At 47.8% G+C, this 23922-nt stretch overlaps 1 pseudogene; it reads left to right on the top strand.

Moving 5' to 3' along the window:
* Positions 1-4153, top strand: part of LOC133003652 (uncharacterized) — a 53260-nt pseudogene extending 49107 nt beyond the window's left edge.
* The last annotated feature ends 19769 nt before the right edge of the window (positions 4154-23922 follow it).

The raw sequence follows: 23922 nt of genomic DNA, 5'->3' as shown, positions 1-23922 counted from the left end.
AAGGGTTACTCTTTTTAAATTATTAAAAAACATGCTGAGTAGTGTTGGTCAAGGGGAATGTATTGTACTGGGGGGGGATTGGAACTGCTGCACAGATGTCAAATTGGACCGAACAGGACAGGAGCTCCATCCTCAGTCCTCCTCTTTCCTGGGCCAGACAGTCAAGGAGGCAGATCTAGTTGACCCGTGGAGGAGGCAACATCCTTCGGCCAGGCAGTACACCTGGATAAAGATAACAGACGGCAGGATCCATGGTGCCCGGCTGGACAGATTTTATATATCCGCTCCTTTTATCACCCGTGTGACAAACTGTCAAATTCACCCGGTTGGTTTCATAGACCATCATTTAGTTCTAGTAGATCTACTTTTATCTCCTGCTAGAATGCCTGGATCCTTCTGGCATTTTAATGTTAAGCTTTTAAAGGATTTAAATTTCTGTGGGAATTTTAAACTGTTCTGGGCCAACTGGGAATCAAAGAAAGAGTTGTTTCCCTCCCTGAGTCAGTGGTGGGAGGTTGGCAAGGGTCAAATTAAGGTGTTCTGCCAGCAATACACTGCCTACTCTTCAGGGAACATTAAAAGAGCAATGGAGCAGCTAGAGGCCGACATAAAGGAGCTGGAAAGTGTACCTACCAACACGGAGACATTAAAAACTAAAAAACAACAACTAAACTCCTTTCTCCAGGAGAAGGCCAAAGGAGCTCTGGTTCGAGCTCGGTTCCAGAAATTAAAAGACATAGACACACCCACCACTTTCTTTTTTAATCTGGAGAGATCGGTGGCCCAGGGGAAGCAGATGGTGGGTCTCCGGCTGCCGGATGGGAATATAACAGCAGAACCAGCCGAGATGAGGAGACACGCAGTGGAGTTTTATTCCGACCTGTTTGGGGCAGAGGAGTGTGACGCTGAAGCTGTGGCCGAGTTGCTGCAGGACCTCCCACAGCTGAGTCCAGGTGAGAGGGACATCCTGAGCTCGGACATCACTCTGGAGGAGCTGACCACTGCAGTTTCGCAGATGGCTGCAGGCAAGTCACCAGGTTTGGATGGATTACCGGCAGATTTTTTAAAACATTTCTGGAACATTATGGGACAGGATCTGCTGGATGTCTTGAAGGAGTCATTTGGCAAGGGGCTTCTTCCAGCCTCCTGCAGACGAGCTGTAATATCACTCCTGCCGAAGAAAGGGGATCTAACCCTGCTGAAAAACTGGAGACCCGTCTCTCTTTTATGTAGTGACTATAAGGTTTTATCTAAGGTTTTAGCAAATAGATTCAATTTGCCATAGTTTTTATGGAAGTGTTTATTGGTGCTGACCAATCTTAGTGTGTACCAGGTAGGTCAATGCAAGACAATTTGTTTTTAATGAGAGACATTTTTGATCTGTGTACAACGTGTAATATTAATATTGGCATTATTTCCATTGACCAGGAAAAAGCATCTGATCGTGTCGATCGTTCATTCCTGTTTGCCACACTGCAGGCTTTTGGTGTTGGGGAGCATTTTCTGTCCTGGGTGAAACTATTATATAATGATACGTGTTGTGTTGTGAAGGTGGGGGGAGGGCTGAGCAGACCTGTACCAGTTGAAAGAGGGATAAGGCAGGGATGCCCCATCTCAGGCCAACTTTACAGTGTGGCAATCGAACCGCTCCTGTGTCGGCTCAGGACTCGGCTGAAAGGCCTGCGTCTGCCTGAGCTGGCTCACAGCCCCCCAATAGTAATATCAGCTTATGCGGACGATGTGAACATCTTTGTCAAGGATCAGGCAGACATACAAGAATTAGAGGGCAGTCTGTCATTGTATGCGAAGGCTTCATCAGCAAAAGTGAACTGGGGTAAGAGTGAAGCCTGTGTGATTGGTCAGTGGGACGCAGGGAGAGTACCCCGTCTCCCTGGGAACCTGACATGGGGAATTAAAGGGTTAAAAGTCCTCGGCTTGCATATCGGCAGTGAAGAGATAGAGAGGCAGAACTGGGAGGGAGTGCTGGAAAAGGTGCAGGTCAAGTTGTCTAAATGGAAATGGTTGCTGCCCCAGTTGTCCTACAGGGGAAGAAGTCTGATAGTCAATAACCTGGTTGCAGCATCCCTGTGGCACAGACTCTATGTGCTCACTCCTCCACCGGGACTCATGGAGCAACTACAGAGGCTCCTGGTCGACTTCTTCTGGTCGGGTCACCACTGGGTGCGGGCGTCCGTGCTGTACCTGCCTGTGGCAGAGGGGGGCCATGGACTAACCGACATCATCGCCAGGACTGCTGCCTTCAGACTGCAGGCAGCCCAGAGGCTCCTGTACGGCCCCACACTGTGCTGGTCGGCTGTGGCACGCCTGCTGCTCTGGAGAGCCGGGGGCCTTGGTTATGACAAACAGCTGTTCCTGTTGAACTCTCCGCAGCACAAACTAACTGGACTCACGCAGTTTTACACCTCTGTGATAGATGCCTGGAGGACACTCAACTTCACGATACCTCCTGACCCCGCGCCTGGGATGTGGCTATTTGAGGAGCCACTGTTTGATAATGGTTTCCTGGTCACTTCAGTCCTGACATCCACACCCACTTCAACAACGGTAAAAAACAAGTTCAGGGAGGCAGGAATAGTGAAGCTGGGCCACCTGACCCGGACGTCACTTGAGAGGCTGGCAGAGGTGACGGGAATTCGATCCACCAGAGTGCTGCGGAGCCTCGTGGACGAGGTGTGGCAGGCGCTGCCCAAGGCTCTGCGGACCTTCGCCCAGAACAAAAGTCAGGCGGACCAGTGGACCAAAACACAGGAATACGTGTTCCCTATCCTGAAGGTGAGTCCTGCAGTGGGGGAGTGGGGAGAAGAGAGCGGCCGACTGCTAACCATCAGGACTCCAGCACTGGGCACCTTCAACACCTCTGGAGGGAAACAACTGTACCACAGCTGCGTGAAGGTCCTGAACTGTCGCTCTCTTGCAGGAGTCAGGGAGTCCAGATGGACTGAGGTTTTTGGCTCAGACTATTCCCCTAGTGGCAGCTGGCGGGTCCTGTATAAACCTCCGGTGGAGAGACGGATGGCAGACATCCAGTGGAGAATTATACATGGAGCTCTAGCTACAAACAGATACAGAGCTCACCTGGACCCAAGCACTGAGGAGGGGTGTCCATTCTGTTCACTGCCTGAGACCCTGGAGCACTTAGTGTGGTGTCCTGTCCCAGGTTAGCTGACATGTTTAAACAGCTGCAGGAGTGGGTGGGGGGGTTAGGAGAGGTTTTCTCGTTGCCACTTTTTGTGTTTGGACCCAAGTACACAGCAAGAAAAAAACATACTATGGTTTTAATGAATTTTCTTTTTTCTAATGCAGGCGCTTGGGCGGCGAGGCTGCCGCTCCTCTACAACCCGGGGCCCGAAGTGACCGTGGACGAGCAACTGGTTGACACCAGATCCAGCTACGCTTGGAAGATGCAAGTGTACACCGGAAAGCCGAGCGGCGGGCACCCGGAGAGGAACCTGGGGCTGCGGGTTGTGCTCGACCTCACGGAGGGACTGAGCTGGCGCAACGTCACGTGCGACAATTACTTCACCTCCTACCAACTCGCGCGGCAGCTCCTGGACAGGAACATCACCGTGGTCGGCACGGTTCGGAAGAACAAGCCTGAGCTCCCGCCCCGGCTGCTTGCGGTCAAGGGACGCGCGGTGTTCTCCTCCGTGTTCGCCTTCACGCCCGCCGCCACTCTGGTGTCTTACGTCCCGAGGAAGAAAAACAGGAACGTGGTGCTCCTGAGCACGCGGCACTCGGAGGCCCAAGTCAGCGACCGCGCGGGCGGCAAACCGGTCGTCGTCCTGGACTACAACCACAACAAAGGAGGCGTGGACAACCTAGACAAGGTGATCGATCGTACAGCTGCCGGAGGAAGACCGCGCGCTGGTCCCTGGTCGTCTTCCACAACATCCTCGACGTCTCTTCCTACAACGCCTTTGTGATATGGCGAGAGGTCAACCCCGACTGGATGCCGGGCAAGCGGAACAAGCGCAGGGTGTTCCTCGAGCAGCTTGGAAAGGCTCTCGTGGCGCCGTACATCGTGCGGAGGGAGCGCGTCCCACGCACCGAGGCGTCTGCCACGGTCGTGAAGGCCGTGAAAGCTGCCGCCGCCGCAGCCACCGCCGAGCCGAGAGACGATGACAGCGACTGAGACAACGCTCGGGTCCAACAACAACAACAACAACAACAACAACAACAACAACCCCAGGGTTCGGCCTCCTGTCTAGCCCTGGTCCTCGCAGCCGCCACAGCCGCAGCCTCCGTGGCAGCCCCACTCGCCCCGAGCAAGAGGAAGAGGTGTCAGATATGCCCCAGGAACAAGGACTGTAAAACTCACACAAGGCTCCGCGGGTGCGCCAAATACATCTGCAAGGGCTGTTGCCTTTTCTTTTGCCCTTCGTGCGCGTGCTGATGTGTGGTGGGCTGTGCGAGCAAGAACAGGCTCGAGTACGGGCGGCTGGGCTGGCACGGCGTCGCGAGTCTCAGGGTCACTGTGATCCCGAACGACGGGCCATACGTCTTTGCGGCGTGTGTCGTGTGTACCAATAAAAAATAATAAAAATGAGTTTCCTTCTTCCTCTTGTTCGTCTTGTTCTTGTTGTTCTTCTTCTTCTTCTTCACATCACCGAGCTAGAAAACAGGCTTGAGTACGCAACGCGGGCGGCCGGGCTGGCCCGGCGTCGCGAGTCTCAGGGTTGAACAGGTTACAGCACACAACGGAGGGAGACGGGTCGGTCCGACGTCGCGAGTCTCAGGGTCACGGTGATCCCGAACGACAAGAGACGGGCCATACGTTTTCGCGGCAAGTGTCGTGTGTAGCTATAAAAATAATAAAAATGAGTTTCCTTCTTCCTCTTGTTCGTCTTGTTCTTCTTCTTCTTCTTCACATGACCGAGCTAGAAAACAGGCTCGAGTACGCAACGCGGGCGGCCGGGCTGGCCCGAAGTCGCAAGTCTCAGGGTTGAACATGTTACAGCACACAACAGCACACTCCTGTCTAGCCCTGGTTGTCGCGGCCGCCACAGTCGCAGCCTCCTTTGCAGCCCCACTCGCCGCGAGCAAGAGGTAGAGGTGTCAGATATGCCCAATGAACAAGGACGCTGATTGAAGCGGGACAGATGACATGGATCCATCCTTCCACAGCCAGGAGCGCACCGACCTGTGTCCCACACTTCATATAAGACTGGAAGCTACACTGATCTCACAGCTACACACCACAGACGTCTACACACTGGAGAAGATTCAGACAGAGTCCCACAAAGAAGTCATGACCCAGAGGCTGCAGAGAAACATTTCAAGCCTCACCTGAGTTTTTGTACAATATATTTGCTGTATGTAAATAAAGCTTTGACTCCACATATACCTTGTTCACATTTGTTCCCTGTACAATATGTTCACCTATAGCATCAAGCATCACATGAATGTTTAGTTTTAATTAACTGCAATGCTTTTGGTAAAGGCTTACTAATAAATAATAATAAATATTAATATATATTTTTTTATTATTAATATTGTGTGGGAGGGGCTTACCCCACGTGCGGAATGCTGTGACCCCACGTGTGCACTGCAATGACCCAGGGTGACCAATAGCAACACTTCTACCAGCCAATCACGAGTGACATTAGTTCAAGGGTCTGTGGTTTCCTCCAATGGTGAGTAGAGAGAGGCTCTGGCCAGCGGCTTGACTCCGATTCATATGCTAATTAGATCACACGTCGCGATCGGTCCGCGAGGCTCTGCGAGCCCTCCCGCGGCTCTCTCCTTTGTTGAGATGAGCCGGATACTCGGCTGAAACGAGTATCCGGTACGGATAAAGCACTTTTGCCGAGTACGATTATAATACGAGTAATCGGAGTCATTATCTGTGCTCGGACTGAATGAAAATCCTCACACAGCGTCACAGCGGTCCTCCCGTCACACACGGCCTTGCTCACTCACTCACTCACAGCTCTCTGTCTCTCAGTCACTCAGGTTCACTGCGCATCGGGACTGTTCCATAGGCTCAGTCAAGGAAGCAGAAATGATTCGTTCATTTCCCGACTGGGTCTTCGAGTACGAGTCTTTGGAACATTTTTTACGAGACCTGCATTGGCTCAGTAGAGGAGCGCTGGAGATGCGAGGGACGTTCACTGTCTCCCGGAGAAGTGAACGCTCTGTGTTTTTGGTGTGGAAAGACGTGAATTGTATTTGTTCACGGGTCATGGTGACTGGTTTTGTTGTTTTCACTTTACATTTACTTTACACTAAAGTAAACCTCTATTAAATACAGTACAACATGACAGTTTGTATGGTTTGAAATTGTCATTTATTATCACACTGGCATTTAATTATCACGGCAAACAATTACACTGCACTAAACTTTAAGTGTTAATGTACGGTGAAAATAGCAAGGCCAGTCTTTGTGACTTGTGAACGAATGTGGATCGCGTCTTTCTGTGCTGGGGACACAGAGTGTTCGTTTCTCCGGGAGACAGTGAACGTCCCTCGCATCTCACTCACACACACACACACACACGCACACACACACACACACACACACACAAACACACACCTGGTGTGGAAAAAATAAAAAAATCATAAAAAAATGTCAAAGTTATAAAAGAAAGTTATGTTGAACCAGCCCACTTCCGGGTTAAATCACACCCACTTCCGGGTTAAATCACACCCACTTCCGGGTTAGGCCCCGCCCACTCTGAGTACGGATACGGATAATTCATATGGTTAACAGATACAGAGAGGCGCTAGTGAGCACTGCATGGAGTAGTCCTGTTTTCGAGTGGCTCCACCACACTCTCGCTAAACATTTGTTAAAATCAACACTTTCAGAAATATGAGCGGACCCAGCAGAAACAAACCTAAGGAGAAACCTTCGCATCCGAACGCGAACCCAAAGAAAAGCGGCAAAACCGTTCCTACTATGGAAAAGGTTGGTGCCATTAGCCCTGAGCTAAGCCCGGCTAACAGCCCAAGCCCCGCTGCTAACACCGATGAACCTTCAACTTCACAACCCACGCTGGCTAGCGTCTTAGCGGCTATTGGAAAACTGGACAACGACATGAACGCCAGATTCAACGCGCTTGATTCTAACCTTCAACAAGTTCAGACTTCCCTAGCGGACCACACGGCACGCATCTCCGACTTGGAGGGTTTTGCTAGCGACCACGAGTCCCGCATCGCAGCCCTGGAGAAACGGTGCACGGAGCTATTGGAAATCAACATGTCCACTAAACGTGAGCTAATAGACCTCGAGAACCGATCTAGACGCTGTAATATTAAAGTTACTGGGCTACCAGAAAAAGTCGAGAAAGGCAACCCGACTCAGTTTCTCGCTGAGTTCCTGCCGCAGCTCCTCGGGACCAATCATTTCTCAAGTGGACTCAAAGTTGACCGGGCGCACTGCATCGGTCCATCCTCAGCCGGCCGTCCACGCACCATGATCGCTAAGATTCATCACCCTCCGGAGAAGGAAAAAATCCTTAAGCTTGCCCGCCTGCAGGCTCCCCTGACCTTAGTCTGTATGTCTTCTCGTTTTTCCCTTTTTCGCCTGCTCTTCTTAAATGTACCGTACCTATTATGTCTTTTGATATGTTACGTCGTCATACATCTACTATCCTTTTGTGATTATTGACAACTCTCCTACTCCGCCACAAGGTGGCAGTCTAACACTACTTAGCTGGAATGTCAGAGGTTTGCAGAGTAACTTGAAGAGGGGCAAAGTCTTCTCCCATTTAAAGTCTTTGTCAGGAGATATTATTTTTATGCAAGAAACGCATATTAAACATAATGAGCAATGGAGGTTGAGATGTGCTTGGATATCTCAGATATATCAGTCAACTTTCTCCTCTAAGGCCAGAGGTGTAGCCATATTAATCAGACGGACCGTCCCATTTGAACATATTTCCACTGCCTCTGACCCTAACGGCCGCTATTTAATAGTAACAGGCCACATTCTGTCACGGCATGTAACCTTTCTGAATATTTACGCACCTAACTTTGACGACCCTGGTTTTTTTAGGAAAGTCTTCAACCTTATTCCAGATTTATCATCCACTCATCTAATCGCGGGTGGTGATTTTAATACGGTGTGGCGTGCACTCATGGGTGTGTCCTCTCACCCAGTGGGTTGATGGGAAATGTAAAGGCTGAAGCTATATATACTTCCCGTATGGGGAACATGTGCTAGTTCTTCCTGTCTACTTAATAAACAACAGTAAAGGCCAATTTATGCCTCTCCGTTTCTTCTATTACGGACAGGTAAGACCGCCCTATCCGTCGTGAAACGCCCTCTCCGAATGCTTCGTACAGCTTTTCGTACACGTCTGATTTTTCTAACTATCCGTCTTCATGTTGGAGACCCGACGGACCGCTCTTGGCTGTGATTGGTCCGCGAACGACATCATTTCCGTATGACGTCATTTCCGTATTTCCGGACCTCAAACTTCCTGTTTACTTGCTGTTTACTTCCATGTAGCATCAAACCCAAACACAACTATGATTCTACGATTAATGTGACGTGTGTGTTAAGCAAGCGGAGTTGTCCGGCTGACGGTGGCTCGTTCGAGCACTGAGGGCATGTGTGCACGGTCACAGACGGTTATAACGAGCTTTCAAAACGGCGCTAGCAGGCTAGGCTAGCGGGCTAGCCACCATGCTAACTGCGGTGGTAACAGTGCAAGAACCCGCCGTCACGACTTTAATTCCACTTCTATCATGACACTGTTTCTATAAAACAGGGGTTAGAAGCAAACACTGGATAGTAGTTAGTGCCGGGAGTCCCTGCTGACTGTGTGTGGAAGCTGGGGGGGAGCTAGCTCCGGGTAGCTTCTAGCTACATGTAGCCTCAAGCAGATTCAAGCTGTGGAATCAGCAACACAGTTCGGAAACAAGACCGGGGAACCGCTGCGCTAAGAAACGATTACATCAGCATTTTGACCCGCTGGGTGTCACTTTATTTAGTTCTGTTAGTTGCCATGGTTCAGTGTGTGGGAGGAAAGCAGGGAGGAGATCAAATAAACAAACGTGGACTTCTTCTACGCCAGATGGGGTAGGCTTCTCTGAGCTCGTCTTCCGTTGCGCCACCTATGAGTTTGGCGGTGAATTTTTTCCGGACGTAGCCTGACGGAGAAGTAAAAATCAAAAAGAGTCTTTGCCCCCTGCTGAGAACTCTCCGAGAAACGGACACGTAGTAGTATATAAGAGCCTTAAGCAGTACCTGCGTCTCTGCCTTTCCTTGTCCTGCCACATTGGTGACCCCGTTTTTTGGTTTTTTATGTTCGAGGTAGAGGAGGATAGTGTCCCTTCCTCATCGGGAGAAGACGTGATTTCTTCCCCGGCTCCCGTGGACCGTGTCTCCACAACGACCATGGCGCAGCAGCTTCCGCGAGCGACCAGCTCCGCGGAGCACGTTAAACTGCCGGAGTTTTGGCAGAACGACCCCGCGCCGTGGTTTCAGCACATCGAGGCTCTCTTCCATCTGCGAGGAGTAACGGCAGACGACTCCAGGTATTTTTTGGTGGTCGCGGCTTTGGACCAGCAATCCACCCGGCGCGTGATGCAGCTCCTGCGAGCCCCGCCGCTGCGGGGAAAGTACACCGCCATCAAGCAGCTTCTCCTCCGGCGCTACAGCTTGTCAGCCGCGGAGAGAGCGGACAAGCTACTGTCGCTTCCCGGTTTGGGCGATGGTTCGGCAGTGGACCTGATGAACGAGATGCTGTCGTTGCTGGGCTCCGAGGATGAGGGTTACCTGTTCCCGCACATCTTTCTGCGCCAGCTCCCGCTGCAGGTGCGCGCAGCCCTCGCCAACTCTTCTTGCTTGGCGGCCGGCGACTTCCGTGGATTAGCTGAGAAGGCGGACCGGATCCTGCTGACTTCGAGGAACGTCTCGTGCAGAGTGTGGCCGTGGAGTCCTCCCAGTCGACGTTGGAGAACGAGGTTCCGGCAGTGACGGCTGCAGTTTCCACCCGCACACAGCGCGGCCAGCTGTGTTTCTTCCATCAGCGCTTCGGCAGCAAGGCGCGCCGCTGCGTTCCTCCGTGCGCGTTCGAGGCACCGGGAAACAGAAGAGCCAGCGCTCGGTAGCAGCCGTGGGCGCTGGTGATCAAGAGGAGCTGCTGTTCGTTCATGACTCCATATCAGGTAATCAGTTTCTGGTGGACTCCGGCTCGCAGAAGAGCCTTCTCCCTCCTGCAGCTACGTACCTCTCAGCCCGTGGCAGTGGTCCGCGTCTGACAGCGGCTAACGGCTCGGCTATAGAGACGTTTGGTACCAAGTCTGTGACTGTGTGTTTCAATGGACGCAAATTTCTGTGTGATTTTGTTGTAGCCTCCATTACGGTTCCTATTATCGGAGCAGATTTTCTGTGCACTAATTTCCTTCGCTGACAACGCCCGTATTTTCCGCCGCGGTTACTAAACACGGCGTGGAACATTTCATTCCCACTGCGGGTGCGCCCGTTTTCGCACGTTCGCGTCGCCTCGACACCGTGAAGTTAGCCACCGCGAGGGAGGAGTTTGCTACCATGGAGCGTTTGGGGATCGTTAGGCGGTCCAACAGCACGTGGGCTTCACCGCTCCACATGGTGCCCAAGGCGGACGGTTCTTGGCGGCCGTGCGGCGACTTCCGCCGTTTAAATAACATTACGGCCCATGACCGTTACCCAATTTCGCATGTTCAGGATTTTTCAATTCGTCTGGCGGGCATGACAATTTTTTCTAAAATCGATTTGGTGCGAGGTTATCATCAGGTGCCTGTGCGGGCAGAGGACGTGCCCAAGACTGCTGTCATTACACCGTTTGGGCTTTTCGAGTTCCTGCGAATGCCGTTCGGCCTTAAAGGCGCAGCGCAGACGTTTCAGCGCTTGATGGACTCGGTGCTACGTGACCTCGCGTTTGTTTTCGTCTATTTGGACGACATCTTGGTGGCCAGCCCGTCGGCTGATGAGCATTTGTCGCACCTTAGGCAGGTTTTCCAGCGCCTTGATGGGCATGGTCTCATTGTCAACACAGCCAAGTGCCAGTTTGGGCTGTCTGTCATAGACTTTTTGGGCCATCGCATTTCGTCGCAGGGTGCGGTTCCTTTGCCCTCGAAGGTGCATGCAGTTGCGGATTTTCCCCGTCCGGTCTCGGTCAGGTCGCTACAGGAGTTTTTAGGCATGGTAAACTTTTACAATCGTTTCTTGCCTCGTGCGGCCCAACTCCTGCAACCATTGTATGGTGCTTTGAAGCTTAAGAAAGCCAAGGACCAGGTTGACTGGACTCCTGTGAGGATCCAGGCTTTTGAGGGGGCTAAGGCTGCCCTGGCTAACGCGGCGCTTCTGGCGCACCCCGCGTCTCGGGCGCCCATCGCCCTCACGACCGATGCTTCGGATGTGGCTGTTGGTGCAGTTGTTGAACAGCGTGTTGCGGGTGCGTGGCAGCCCCTTGCATTTTTTAGCCGCGGTTTGCGAGACAGTGAGCGAAAATACAGTGTGTTTGACCGGGAACTGTTAGCGTTGTACCTGGCTACGCGTCATTTCCGTTTCCTGCTGGAAGGCCGTCCTTTCACAGCCTATGTTGACCACAAACCATTGACGTTTGCTATGGCGAAGGTGACAGAGCCATGGTCTGCTCGCCAGCAGCGCCATCTAGCGGCGATCTCCGAATTCACAACGGACATCCAACATGTGGCGGGTAAAGCGAACCCGGTTGCAGACTGCCTGTCGCGGGTGCTGGTGTGCCCTGTGCATCTTGGGGTTGATTTTTCCGCACTGGCTGCCGATCCACCTGGGGACCCGGGTATCGTTGCACTGAGAGCTGCGAGTACCGGTCTGGAGCTGGAGGAGGCAGTGGTGCAAAATGGTGGGCCTGCCCTCCTTTGCGACGTCTCCACGGGCCGCCCCCGGCCGGTGGTGCCGGTTGCTTGGCGCCGTCGGGTCTTTGATATGGTGCACTCTCTTTCTCATCCGGGTGTCCGGGCGTTGGTGAAGTTGGTGTCTTCGAAGTTTGTGTGGCCTGGCCTTCGCAAAGAGGTCAAGGAGTGGGCGGCCACGTGTGTGGCGTGTCAGCGCGCTAAAGTTCACTAGCACACTAGGGCGCCCCTCGAGCCATTTTTGATTCCAGCCAGGCGTTTTGATCATGTGCATATCGACCTTGTGGGGCCTCTTCCCCCTTCCCAGGGTTTTACACATCTCCTTACCATGGTAGATCGGACCACTAGGTGGCCAGAGGCGGTTCCTCTGTCTTCCACGACATCTGCGGACGTGGCACGCGCTTTTCTTTCAGCTTGGGTCTCACGTTTTGGTGCACCGTCTGATATCACCTCTGACAGAGGCCCGCAGTTCATTTCGGAGCTCTGGTCGGCGCTAGCAAAGTCTTTGGGCACACAGGTTCACCGTACCACTGCCTACCACCCCCAGGCTAACGGTTTGTGTGAACGTTTTCACCGGTCGCTTAAGGCGTCATTGCGGGCTGCGCTCTCAGATGCAAACTGGTTGGATCGGTTGCCGTGGGTGATGCTCGGGTTGCGCTCGGCTCCTAAGGCTGACCTGGATGCCTCGTCTGCAGAGTTGGTACTTGGTCAGCCGCTCCGCGTCTCAGGGGAGTTTCTGCCTCAAAGCTCGGCCCCCTTTCCGCGTCCTGCGTCACAGTCCGCTTGTGCACCGGTGCCCGTGCATCATTTTTCTCCTCGGTCTGTTATGGTCGCCTCGTTAAACCCCCTGAGAGGTACTGACTTTTGTCCCATTTTGTATTTTTCCCTCTGGGTGTTCAGGGGGGGGCTGTGTGGCGTGCACTCATGGGTGTGTCCTCTCACCCAGTGGGTTGATGGGAAATGTAAAGGCTGAAGCTATATATACTTCCCGTATGGGGAACATGTGCTAGTTCTTCCTGTCTACTTAATAAACAACAGTAAGCAGTACCTGCGTCTCTGCCTTTCCTTGTCCTGCCACAACGGTATTGGACTGCTCTCTTGATAGACTCTCCTCTCGCCCCACCAGTCTCTCTAATGCCAGCATTGCGCTGAATAATATAATTAAGTCAATGAACCTTCTTGACATTTGGAGGCTGCAACACCCAAGCGATAGGGACTTTTCCTTCTTCTCAAGCGTACATAAGTCGTATTCGAGAATTGACTACTTTTTGACTGACGCCACTTTGACCTCAGATATAATTTCCTCCAAATATCATGATATCATAATTTCTGATCACAGCCCTGTTGAACTAAAAATAAATATTGGTAGGACCAAGACCGCATTTAACTGGCGGTTCAATCCTTTACTACTTAACAACATACAATTTCGCCAGCAAACAGCCAGCAGAATAACAGAATATTTTTATGAAAATGATACACCCGAGGTAAATGACTCCACTCTATGGGAGGCTTTTAAAGCTGTTATACGAGGACATATCATAGCTCATGAGGCTAAAATAAAAAAAGACAAGAAGAAAGAATTAATTGATGTCACGACTCAACTCAAACTATTAGAAAGAGACTACAGATTGACCGCCTTACCTTCTAAGCTTGTTGAAATAACCAAATTAAAGTCTAAATATAATGCTATCCTTTCTGACCGAGTCAGCTTAATGTTACTAAAAGTTAAACAAAAACACTTCGAGCTAGCCGACAAGCCAGATAAACTACTGGCTCGCCAGCTTAGGAACATCCAGGCTAGCAGAATGATTCATGAAATTAAGACCAAATTGGGAACCACTACTACAGACCCTGAGAAAATTAATAAATGTTTCCGTGAATTCTATGAAGATCTTTACACCTCAAAGTCTACCACTACTACAACACATACCTCTGAATTTCTTCGCACTCTCCACCTGCCTAAATTGAGTCCCTCAGCACAAGCAGATTTAAATGCTGACATAACATTAGAGGAAGTTAAACAGGCAATCCGCTCTTTTCCTAATGGAAAGGTGTCCGGCCCGGACGGATTTGGCATCGAATTCTATAAAGCATATTTAGACATTATAGCTCCTTTCATGTTAAGAATGTTTAATCATTCTATGTCAATTGGTCTGCTCCCTGAGACGCTTTACTCTGCCAATATCTCCCTGATCTTGAAAAAAGACAAGACCCAGACAGACCCCTCCTCATACCGGCCTATTGCCCTCCTGGGCTGTGACCTTAAGGTGTTTACTAAAATTCTTGCAAACAGACTAAATATATGCATTGCAGATATAATCCATGAAGATCAAACTGGATTTATTCCAGGCAGATTTTCTTTTTTTAATGTAAGGCGTCTGTTGAATATTATGTACACTAGTTTTGGTAAAGATTCTAAAATAGCTGTCCTCGCTCTTGATGCCCAAAAGGCGTTTGATCAAGTTGAGTGGTCGTATATATTGGCTGCAATAAGGGAGTTCGGTCTGGGGGAGAACTTTGCCTCCTGGGTCAAAATGCTATACGCTCGTCCTACCGCTTCAGTTATCACTAACAACAACAGATCTCCTACCTTCAAATTACAACGATCTTGCCGGCAAGGCTGCCCCCTCAGCCCATTATTATTCGCTATTGCAATGGAGCCCCTCGCTGTCAGTATCAGGAACCACCCTTCTATTGCCCCAGTAATCCTTGGGGGAGTCGACCACCGCATCTCGCTGTACGCGGATGATGTAGTTTTGTTTTTATTCCGCCCAGAAGACTCCCTCCCCCCTTTATTAAGACTCATTGAAAAATTTGGTGAAATATCTGGCTACACTGTAAATTTGGATACAAGTGAATTCATGCCCCTTACAGGTGATCTGGACCCAATTTTTCTTAAAAACCTGTCATTTAAAATTGTAACAGACAAAATCAAATACTTAGGAACCACAATCCCTAAAGACCCCAAGTTAATTTATAAACTGAATTTCCTGGACATGATTGATAAATTAAAATCGAATATCGAATCCTGGAGACTGCTACCATTATCTCTGATAGGTCGTGTCAATGCAATCAAAATGGTAACTCTTCCCAGATTCCTCTATCTCTTCCAAAATCTACCTGTTTTCTTGCCCAAATCCTTTTTTAAATTATTAGATTCACTCATTCTACCTTTCGTGTGGGGTTTCAAAACGCATCGTATTGCTAAAAAACATTTAACCAAACCCAGATCAGCTGGTGGCCTCAGTTTACCAGACTTCCGCCACTACTACTGGGCAGCGAATTGCAGAGCGTTAATGTATTGGCAAAACGCACATCAAGGTAATGTTGCTGCCCACACCCCATCTTGGCTCGCAATTGAACAAAGTCTCCCCGTCAGTTCTATGCCAGCCCTCCTCTTCTCCTCAGCTCAGCCCTTAAAATCCATTGCTGGAAATAATTTCATAGTTACAAGCTCTTTAAAAATTTGGTATCAAATAAGGAAATCATTTAACCTGCCTGAGATCTCCTCTTACACCCCTCTCTACCGAAACCACACTTTCCCACCTTCATTGTCTGATAACACTTTTCTTCTCTGGAGGGATAAAGATATTGCCACCATTGGGGACCTTTATCTTAACAAGACTTTTGCCACCTTTGCTCAGCTGAAGGGGAAATATACATTGTCAGACACGCACTTCTTCCGCTACCTGCAGGTTAGAGATTTCACCCGCAAAAATATTCCTTACTTTCAATCGTTGCCAGCTCCCATTGAATTATACACTCTTTAGACTCGACCTCCTGATTCTAAGAAACTCACTTCGCGATTTGTTGATTTTTTCAACTCACTTATCCCGACCTCATCCCAGCACTTAAAGGAAGCTTGGGAGAAAGACTTAGCCTTGTCGATAAGCGACAATGATTGGGAATCCTACCTCGGTGATATTCATAAATGTTCAATAAATTCAAGACACCAACTCATTCAATTTAAGGTTGTCCACAGATTACATTATTCCTGTACTAAACTCCATTCTTTCTACCCTTCTGTATCCCCAATCTGCTCAAAATGCCAGTCAGCTGAGGGAACCTTAGGACATCTCTTTTGGTTTTGTCCCAAATTGAACCAGTTTTGGTCTGATATTTTCAAATGCTTTTCTGAGGTATATGAGCGTAATATTTCTCCAGATCCATTCACTGCAATTTTAGGTGGCTCTCAGCACCTTTCTATGCTCACCAATGAACACCGTAGGACTATACAATACGGCATGCTCATAGCAAAAAGGAACATACTAACTTTATGGAAGAGTGGTGAGGCGCCTTCCTTTAAGGCCTGGCTTTCAGAAATTACCAGTCTGCTGCATATGGAAAGGATCCGACACAATGTTTCTCTCAGCTCTGCAGCCTTTGATAAGATGTGGCAACCTTTCTTTTTATATTTGTCAAGAATGACCCAACAGTGATAGTCATGCTCCACTCACATTCCTCTCTATCAACGTAACTTCATGTTTTTGATTTCTATATAATGACAGGTATGTTCTGTAGATAATTGTATGTACTGTTTCTGAGCAGGTCCCCTTTTTTTTTTTCTCTCTCTCTCTGTCTCTCTTTGTACTCTCTGTTGTTTTTGTTTTTTTTGCTGTCTGTACAATATGTGTTTGTCCATGAACACTTGTTCAATGTGTCTTTTTTCTGTCACAATATGCTTGTTGCCTGTTTTATATATTGAAAATGTATAAATAAAATATTGAAAAAAAAAACAGATACAGATACAGATAATGCTGTACTCGCTCATCCCTAGTTTTCACCCTTTTGGTGTTGTTGAGCAACCTGGTTTCATTGCTTTAATGCAGCATATTCTGCCAAGTTACAGAGGGATGTCACGTACAACCTTGAGAGACAGAATGGAAAATAACACAAAGCAAATGACAGAGCTTCATCGGAGTCACTGCCCACTGGATCGACCCTGATAGCTTAGAGAGATGTTCTGTTTCTCTGGCATGCAAAAGGCTAAAAGGAGCACATACATACATACATACATACATACATACATACATACATACATACATACATACATACATACATACATACATACATACATACATACATACATACATACGATGTACTAGCTAGGGCTCTTAATGACATCCACACAGAGTACAACATTCAGGAAGATTGTGAGGACCACGACTGACAATGACAATTTTATAAAGGCCTTCAGGGTTTATGCTGGTGATGAGGGAAGTACAACTGAAGAGGAGAGGGAAGATGTGAATGACAGTGAGAAGGATGATGAAGATCTGGAGGTGGAGACAGAGGCTGTTGAAGTGGAAGCTTTAATGGAGGAAGAAGATGAGTGCTTTGAATATCAACTTCCGTGTCATTTTCTGAATTTGATCTCAACAGTAGATGCCAAAAAAGCAGAATCAAAGGATGGCTACAGGAAGATCTCTCGCGCAGCATTTATCAAATGCTCAGCTTTTTGGAACAAGACTGCCCGCTCATCTACTGCTGCATAGGTAGTTGAAAAGGAGTGCAACCTGCAATTCATCCGCCCAGTTGACACAAGGTGGAACTCTCACTTTCTTTCAGTTGAACGAATACTGAGAATAATTGGAGAGAGTGGAGAAGGAGCCATCAGAGCGGTTACCATTGCACTCAAAGTCCCCATGTAAGTATGGCTCGGAGCAGATGCGCAGTTATGATAAGGGTGTAGTAATATTATAGTTGACTGATCATGTACACCTCATTCAAGTCAACTGCAGTAGAGTAGCCTATTATTATTTATATCATTTAGAACACTATTAGCTTATCAGCCATGTCTGTGTCATGTCTCAATGCCTATCCCTTATTATGAGACGGGCCACTATTTCATATTTTAACAGTTTTCTGCAGCTGAACACATAATCTTGCATAAACATTTTGGTTGGAATTGCTATTATATTCAGATGTATGCTTATGCATGTTGAAATATTCAGAATAGCTGAATATTCACTTGTGTAATAACACTATGTATATCTAGGTGTGTGAAATATTTCTCATATATCTCTTAATGACATTCTGCATATTCTGATATTGTGTATTACAGGTTCAGCCCTGCAGAACTCGCTTTCTTGACAGAATATGTGTCAACCATGAACCCAATCTCCAAGGCACTCAACATATTGCAGGGACAGGTGGATGTTCACATGGGATGGCTGGTGCCCACTATAACCCTCCTAACTGTGAAGCTTAGGGGCGTCGTTAGGCCTGTTTTAGGGGGGCTGATGCCCCCCCTACAATGTTCTTTAGCCCCCCCAAATAATTATTGGGATTTTTTTTAAATTAAACTATTGTTTTACACATGGACAAGTTATTTATAACTCTAACATGCTACATATGTGAGTGCGTTTCTGGTTTGTATGTTTTCTCCCCCTTCAAATTACAATCCAATAGCCTCTCATCATACTTAACTATAAAAGGCCGCGCACTAGGACCTTGGGGAGTCTGCATCGCTGCTGCGCTGGCTTTCTCACTCTGCCAAGTAACGTCTCTCATCAAGACAGCAGGATTACAGCCAAGGAGTTTAGCTCATAGTAAATGATGCACGGAGTGAAATTGTAAGTACAGGTAGTTACAGAATGTGGCTATCTGTAGTTGTTAACGATTGTTACCTGCTTAAATTTAGGTTTACTTGAGGCAAATGAAAGGCAATATTGTAATGAGCTATGTTAACACTAAGCTAGCTACCTAGCTATTTTGTTAAAAATGTCTCCAGTGAGCAAGAGTGTGAACGAGCACATTTGAAATGTAAGAAATAACTATCGACAGCTCTCTATTCTTTGCATTAATATCTATCTCTAGTATTTTAAAACAATAATATCAGTGCCTATAGAATGTTGTGGTTTATAATCAGTTAATGCTAGTGAAAACTAAATGTCATAGTGTCCCTCATAACTAGGGATGGGTATCGTTTGGTTTTTATCCGATACTGGTTCCTAACCGATACTTTTAAAACGATACCGGTGCCTAAACGGTGCCTGAACCGATACTTTTTTCAAAAAAGTGCACAAAACGATGCTTGACTAAGAAAGGCTTTTTTTATTGCCAAATATATTAACTGTTTAAAGTTTATAAATATAAATAAATACAAAACCCTTTTTAACTTAAAACTATGAATAACATACGAACTGTTAACAAAAGTTTACACTATACTTAAATAAATAAAAATAAATACAAAACACACACACTCTGACTCGTGACTCTGACTTCGGTGCCTGAGCCAAATGAAGACTGAGGGTCGGAGACCCCCGTGTCTCCGCGGCTGGGGCTGTCGCAGGCAGGCTTCGGCCCCCCTTCGTCCCCCTAAAATGCGGTCGCTTTTATGAAAATTTCTCGGCGTGGTCTTCGTTCCTCCCGCCCTGAGCCTTTCCAAGCCGACCCGGAGCCGGTCGTGGCGCACCGCCACGGAGGAGATGCGCCCTGCGGGGGGGGTTGCCAGCCAGCGCTGGGGAGAGGTCTCGCGAGGAGATCCTCCCCTCCCACCACCTGCACGGAAGCCCCAACAGCGCGGAGACAAGAGTTTGTCCACTGGCCGCGGGGGCCCGGCGGGAGCCGCCGCTTCCCGTGAAGGAAGGAGCGGAAGTGTGAGGAGGCGGGACGAGCGGAGACCTCAGTCTTCAATTGGCTCAGGCACCGAAATGAGGCACCGAAATCTCCGTTTCATTTCGGTCCGGGTAGGTACCGGTTGTATTGGAACTCGGTACCCAACCCTACTCATAACGCTATGGTACCGGTATATCATCCAATTCATTGACCAGATGGCTATAAGAAGATTCTTTAGCAGAGGTGACAGCTCCGCCCAGTCAGATGAGAGAGAGAAGCAGGAGACTGTCGCGGGTTCACACCGGACGCGTAAGCGCTAATCCCTAGCGCGCCGGCGCTTGGCTGGTCTCACCGGACACGCTTAACTCCGCGGCGGCAGTGTTGCCAACTTGCCGAATTTATCGCTATATCTGGCGACTTTCCAAACCCTCATGGCGACTTTTTTTGTCAAAAGCTACTAGCGACAAATCTAGTTACTTTTTCTGGTGTTGTTGGAGACTTTCTGGTGTTTTGGAGACTGACGTGAAAGCACGTCAGTATCGTTCTGCAGTTACTTTCCTTAACGAGCAGCGGGTGCTGCCGTGAGCCCATCCGCCGTCCCAGAGCACTCACAGGCGGTCAGTCTCCCAGTAGCTGCAGTCAGAGCAGAGAGGAGAGCAGACTGCAAATGAATTGCTAGTTATGAGTGGGTCCACTGGAGGTGTGCAAGTTCATTTTAGAAGGCTCCATCCTGAGGCTATATATGTGCATTGTTATGCTCATTAGCTAAACCTAGTGTTGTGCCATACTTGCAGGGCTGTTTCAGAGGCTCTGGGACTTTTCAACTTGTTGGAGTGTGTGTATTCTTTTTTCAGCACCTCCCTAGTCAATCATCACAAGTTTCAAGAGGCTCAGTCCAAGCTTGGCTTGACAGCAGTTGAGCTTGTACAACTTTCAAACACCTGCTGGGCATGCCAGCTGCGATCAATCAATGCAATTCTTGAGACATTACCTGACATTTTTGAGTGTTTCTCTGCCATTGGATCCCCCATAGCTGTTGGTCTCAAAACAAAGCTCTACAAGTTCTCAACAGTCTATTCACTACTGATGTTCCAGACACTTCTGTCTGTAACTGAAGGACTCGACAGGTTCCTTCAGAAAGAGACTTTAGACCAGGCAGAAGCTTTTATCAGCAAACACACATGTATTTGCCACAGAGCTGTACGAGAGAACCAAGGCCCTGTGCCACACCCACAGTATCCCAGAACCAGATGCTGAGAAAAGGCATAAAGAGAGAAAAATGGAGGATTTTGTGTTGGAGGCAACTTTGGGTTCAGGCACAGAGTTGATCAGCTCACAAACCTTGAAAGCAGAGTTGCTTTTCCCCTGTGTGGACAGGATGATTAGTGAGCTTGAACTACGATTTTTGTAGTGTAGATGCAGGCCTACTAAAAGGCATCCAGGCATGCAGCCCTAAATCTGAAAACTTCTTGAGTGAATCACACTTGGATGAGCTTGCAAAGCACTACAGCATTGATCTGAAAACAGAGGAGGTTCTGGTGGCCAGAAACTCCCTTGCCCGCAAAACAGAGGCTGGATGTCTACCCCAAAATATGTTAGCTGTGCACAACCTCCTAGATTCAGACATGTTTCCCTCTCTGAAGGCAACCATTCAAGTTGCCTTAACAGTGCCTGTGAGCAGCTGCTCTTGTGAAAGATCCTTTAATGCACTGCGTCGGCTGCACTCCTGGCTGCGGAAAACAATGGGGCAGAAAAGGCTTCACAGTCTTGCAGCCATGTCAATAGAAATTGACATACTAGGTGGACTGAGTCACAACAGACTGATAGACCGATTTGCCACACTTAAAAACAGAAGGCATTCTTTGAAGCTTCCTCCCACTATAAATAGTCATTAACCTGTGCTTCCAAACCACCCCCGTCCCTGTCAATGTCCCGATGACCTCAGCTCCTCAGAACGGGAATGGAATGCACTGAACATTCATGTTTTCTCAATGGTATGACTATGGCCATGGAAACATGAGTACATTTTCTAAAATCTCCTGTGCATTGGATTCTATTTTTGAAATAATTTGAATGTATTTTTGTGTATCTTATTCCCTTCTGCTCACAATACAACAAATAAACAACTCAGAAGTTGACACTGGCAGGTCCATTCTCCATCCATTGTGTGTGGTCCCTTTAAGAATTAGGATTTGGGAGTGACGCGGATATGAAAAGTAGTATATCCATCTTTCCTTTACAAGCAGGAAAAAATGATTTCTCTCTATTTTAGAAAAGTTCATATTTGTGTTGTCAAATTTCATAATGACCCTGAAATTCTGTCTCTTCTGTTATCTTATACTGAATGAATGCAAGCAAAGATACAGAGAAAAATCACACTCTTTCTGATTGAACCAATCTATGAACTGTCTGAAACAATGGATATCCGCAGCCCCAAATGAGCCAAAAAAAATTGTCACGCGCAAACATTCAGCATCCTAAGGGGGTTAAGCCCCCCCTTTCTTTCAATCCTAGAAACGCCGCTGGTGAATCTTGACTGCCTCAAAACATCATCCAAGTTCTGCCAGCCACTGATTACTGCCCTTCAAGAAGGAATACAGCGGCGGTTTGGAGACATGCTTGCTGACCCTGAGCTCATTGCTGCAGCAATTTTACTTCCGAAGTTTCGCACATCGTGGACAAGCAATTAGGACTTGCTGAAGTTGGCAAAGTCATTTAAATGGTTATTAAATTGGCAAGTGTTCAATTGGAAGGAAGCCTGGCAAAAGACCTACCCTGTTCCAGACAGTTGATCCAAAAATATGTTATAGTCACTAGGAGAAAAAATACCACAGCCATTATTACGATTATCATGATGGTTATAGAGACAAACAGTACTCTTAAAATAATGTTTCCTTTATTCTGTGTTTGGGTTGTTCTGTGTAGGCATGGACTACATCAAGAGACACATGGAGGAGGATCTGGTTCCATCACCAGTTAGCAATTCCGGGTCAGAGGAGGAGGACTTCTTTGGCCTTATGAAGGTAAAAGTCCAGGAAACCACAAGACAACTGAATCCCTACCTGGCGAACTCAGCTACCTCCATGGACACCCTAAAGTCAGTGCCCACAGTTGCCAATTTGTCCCTTAAGCTCAACACGCCGTTGCCTGCCTCTACAGCATGTGAATGGCTCTTTAGTACAGCAGGGCATATTTTTTCTGCAAAAAGAGGCAGAATACGGTTGAAAAATTTTGAAAACCAACTCTTGTTGAAATTGAACAAAAGGTTCTGTTAATGCAAAGTTGATGAAAGGGCTCTGAATGGCACTTATACTGCCATGTTCTTGTGATGGACATTTTTTTGCACTAACTTTTGGCTGCCTGACCAATGGTCAAATTTTCATTTCAAGGTCCTTCATTTTAAATTTCTCATTCTAAGATCTGCCTTGTTCTGACCAGTTTTACAGTTGTTTTTTATGTTCCATGTTTGCATTTTTTACACGTCTACAATTAAATAAAAGATTCAAAGATGCAACATGTTGTCTTTATTGGTTTGGCTTAATGGTGTTAACTTGCAAATAATCCCTGGTAGATAATAGAGATGAGCCGGATACTCGGCTGAAACGAGTATCCGGTACGGATAAAGCACTTTTGCCGAGTACGATTATTATACGAGTAATCTGAGTCATTTTCTGTGCTCGGACTGAATGAAAATCCTCACACAGCGTCACAGCGCTCCCCTTCACACACGGCTCTGCTCACTCACTCACAGAACAGCTCTCTGTCTCTCAGTCACTCAGGTTCACTGCGCATCGGGACTGTTCCATAGGCTCAGTCAAGGAAGCAGAAATGATTCGTACATTTCCCGACTGGGTCTTCGGGTACGAGTCTTTGGAAAAATTTTCACGAGACCTGCATTGGCTCAGTAGAGGAGCGCTGCAGATGTAGCGAGGGACGTTCACTGTCTCCCGGAGAAGTGAACGCTCTGTGTTTTTAGTATGGAAAGACGTGAATTGTATTTGTTCACGGGTCATGGTGACTGGTTTTGTTGTTTTCACTTTACATTTACACTTACTTTACAGTAAAGTAAACCTCTATTAAATACAGTACAACATGACAGTTTGTATGGGTTGAAATTGTCATTTATTATCACACTGGCATTTAATTATCACGGCAAACAATTACACTGCACTAAACTTTAAGTGTTAATGTAAGGTGAAAATAGCAAGGCCAGTCTGTGTGACTTGTTAACGAATGTGGATCGCGTCTTTCTGTGCTGGGGACACAGAGTGTTCGTTTCTCCGGGAGACAGTGAACGTCCCTCGCATCTCACTCACAAACACACACACACACCTGGTGTGGAAATAAATTAAAAAAAAAAAAAAAATAAAAAAAGTTAAAAAAGAAAGTTATGTTGAACCATCCCACTTCCGGGTTAAATCACACCCACTTCCGGGTTAGGCCCCGCCCACTCCGAGTACAGATACGGATAATTCATATGGTTAACAGATACAGATAATGCTGTACTCGCTCATC

Source organism: Limanda limanda, chromosome 6 (assembly GCF_963576545.1).
Source record: "Limanda limanda chromosome 6, fLimLim1.1, whole genome shotgun sequence".
NCBI classification, from domain to species: domain Eukaryota; kingdom Metazoa; phylum Chordata; class Actinopteri; order Pleuronectiformes; family Pleuronectidae; genus Limanda; species Limanda limanda.
The sequence above is the reverse complement of the archived record's forward strand: the minus strand, read 5'-3'. Positions and strand labels throughout refer to the sequence as shown.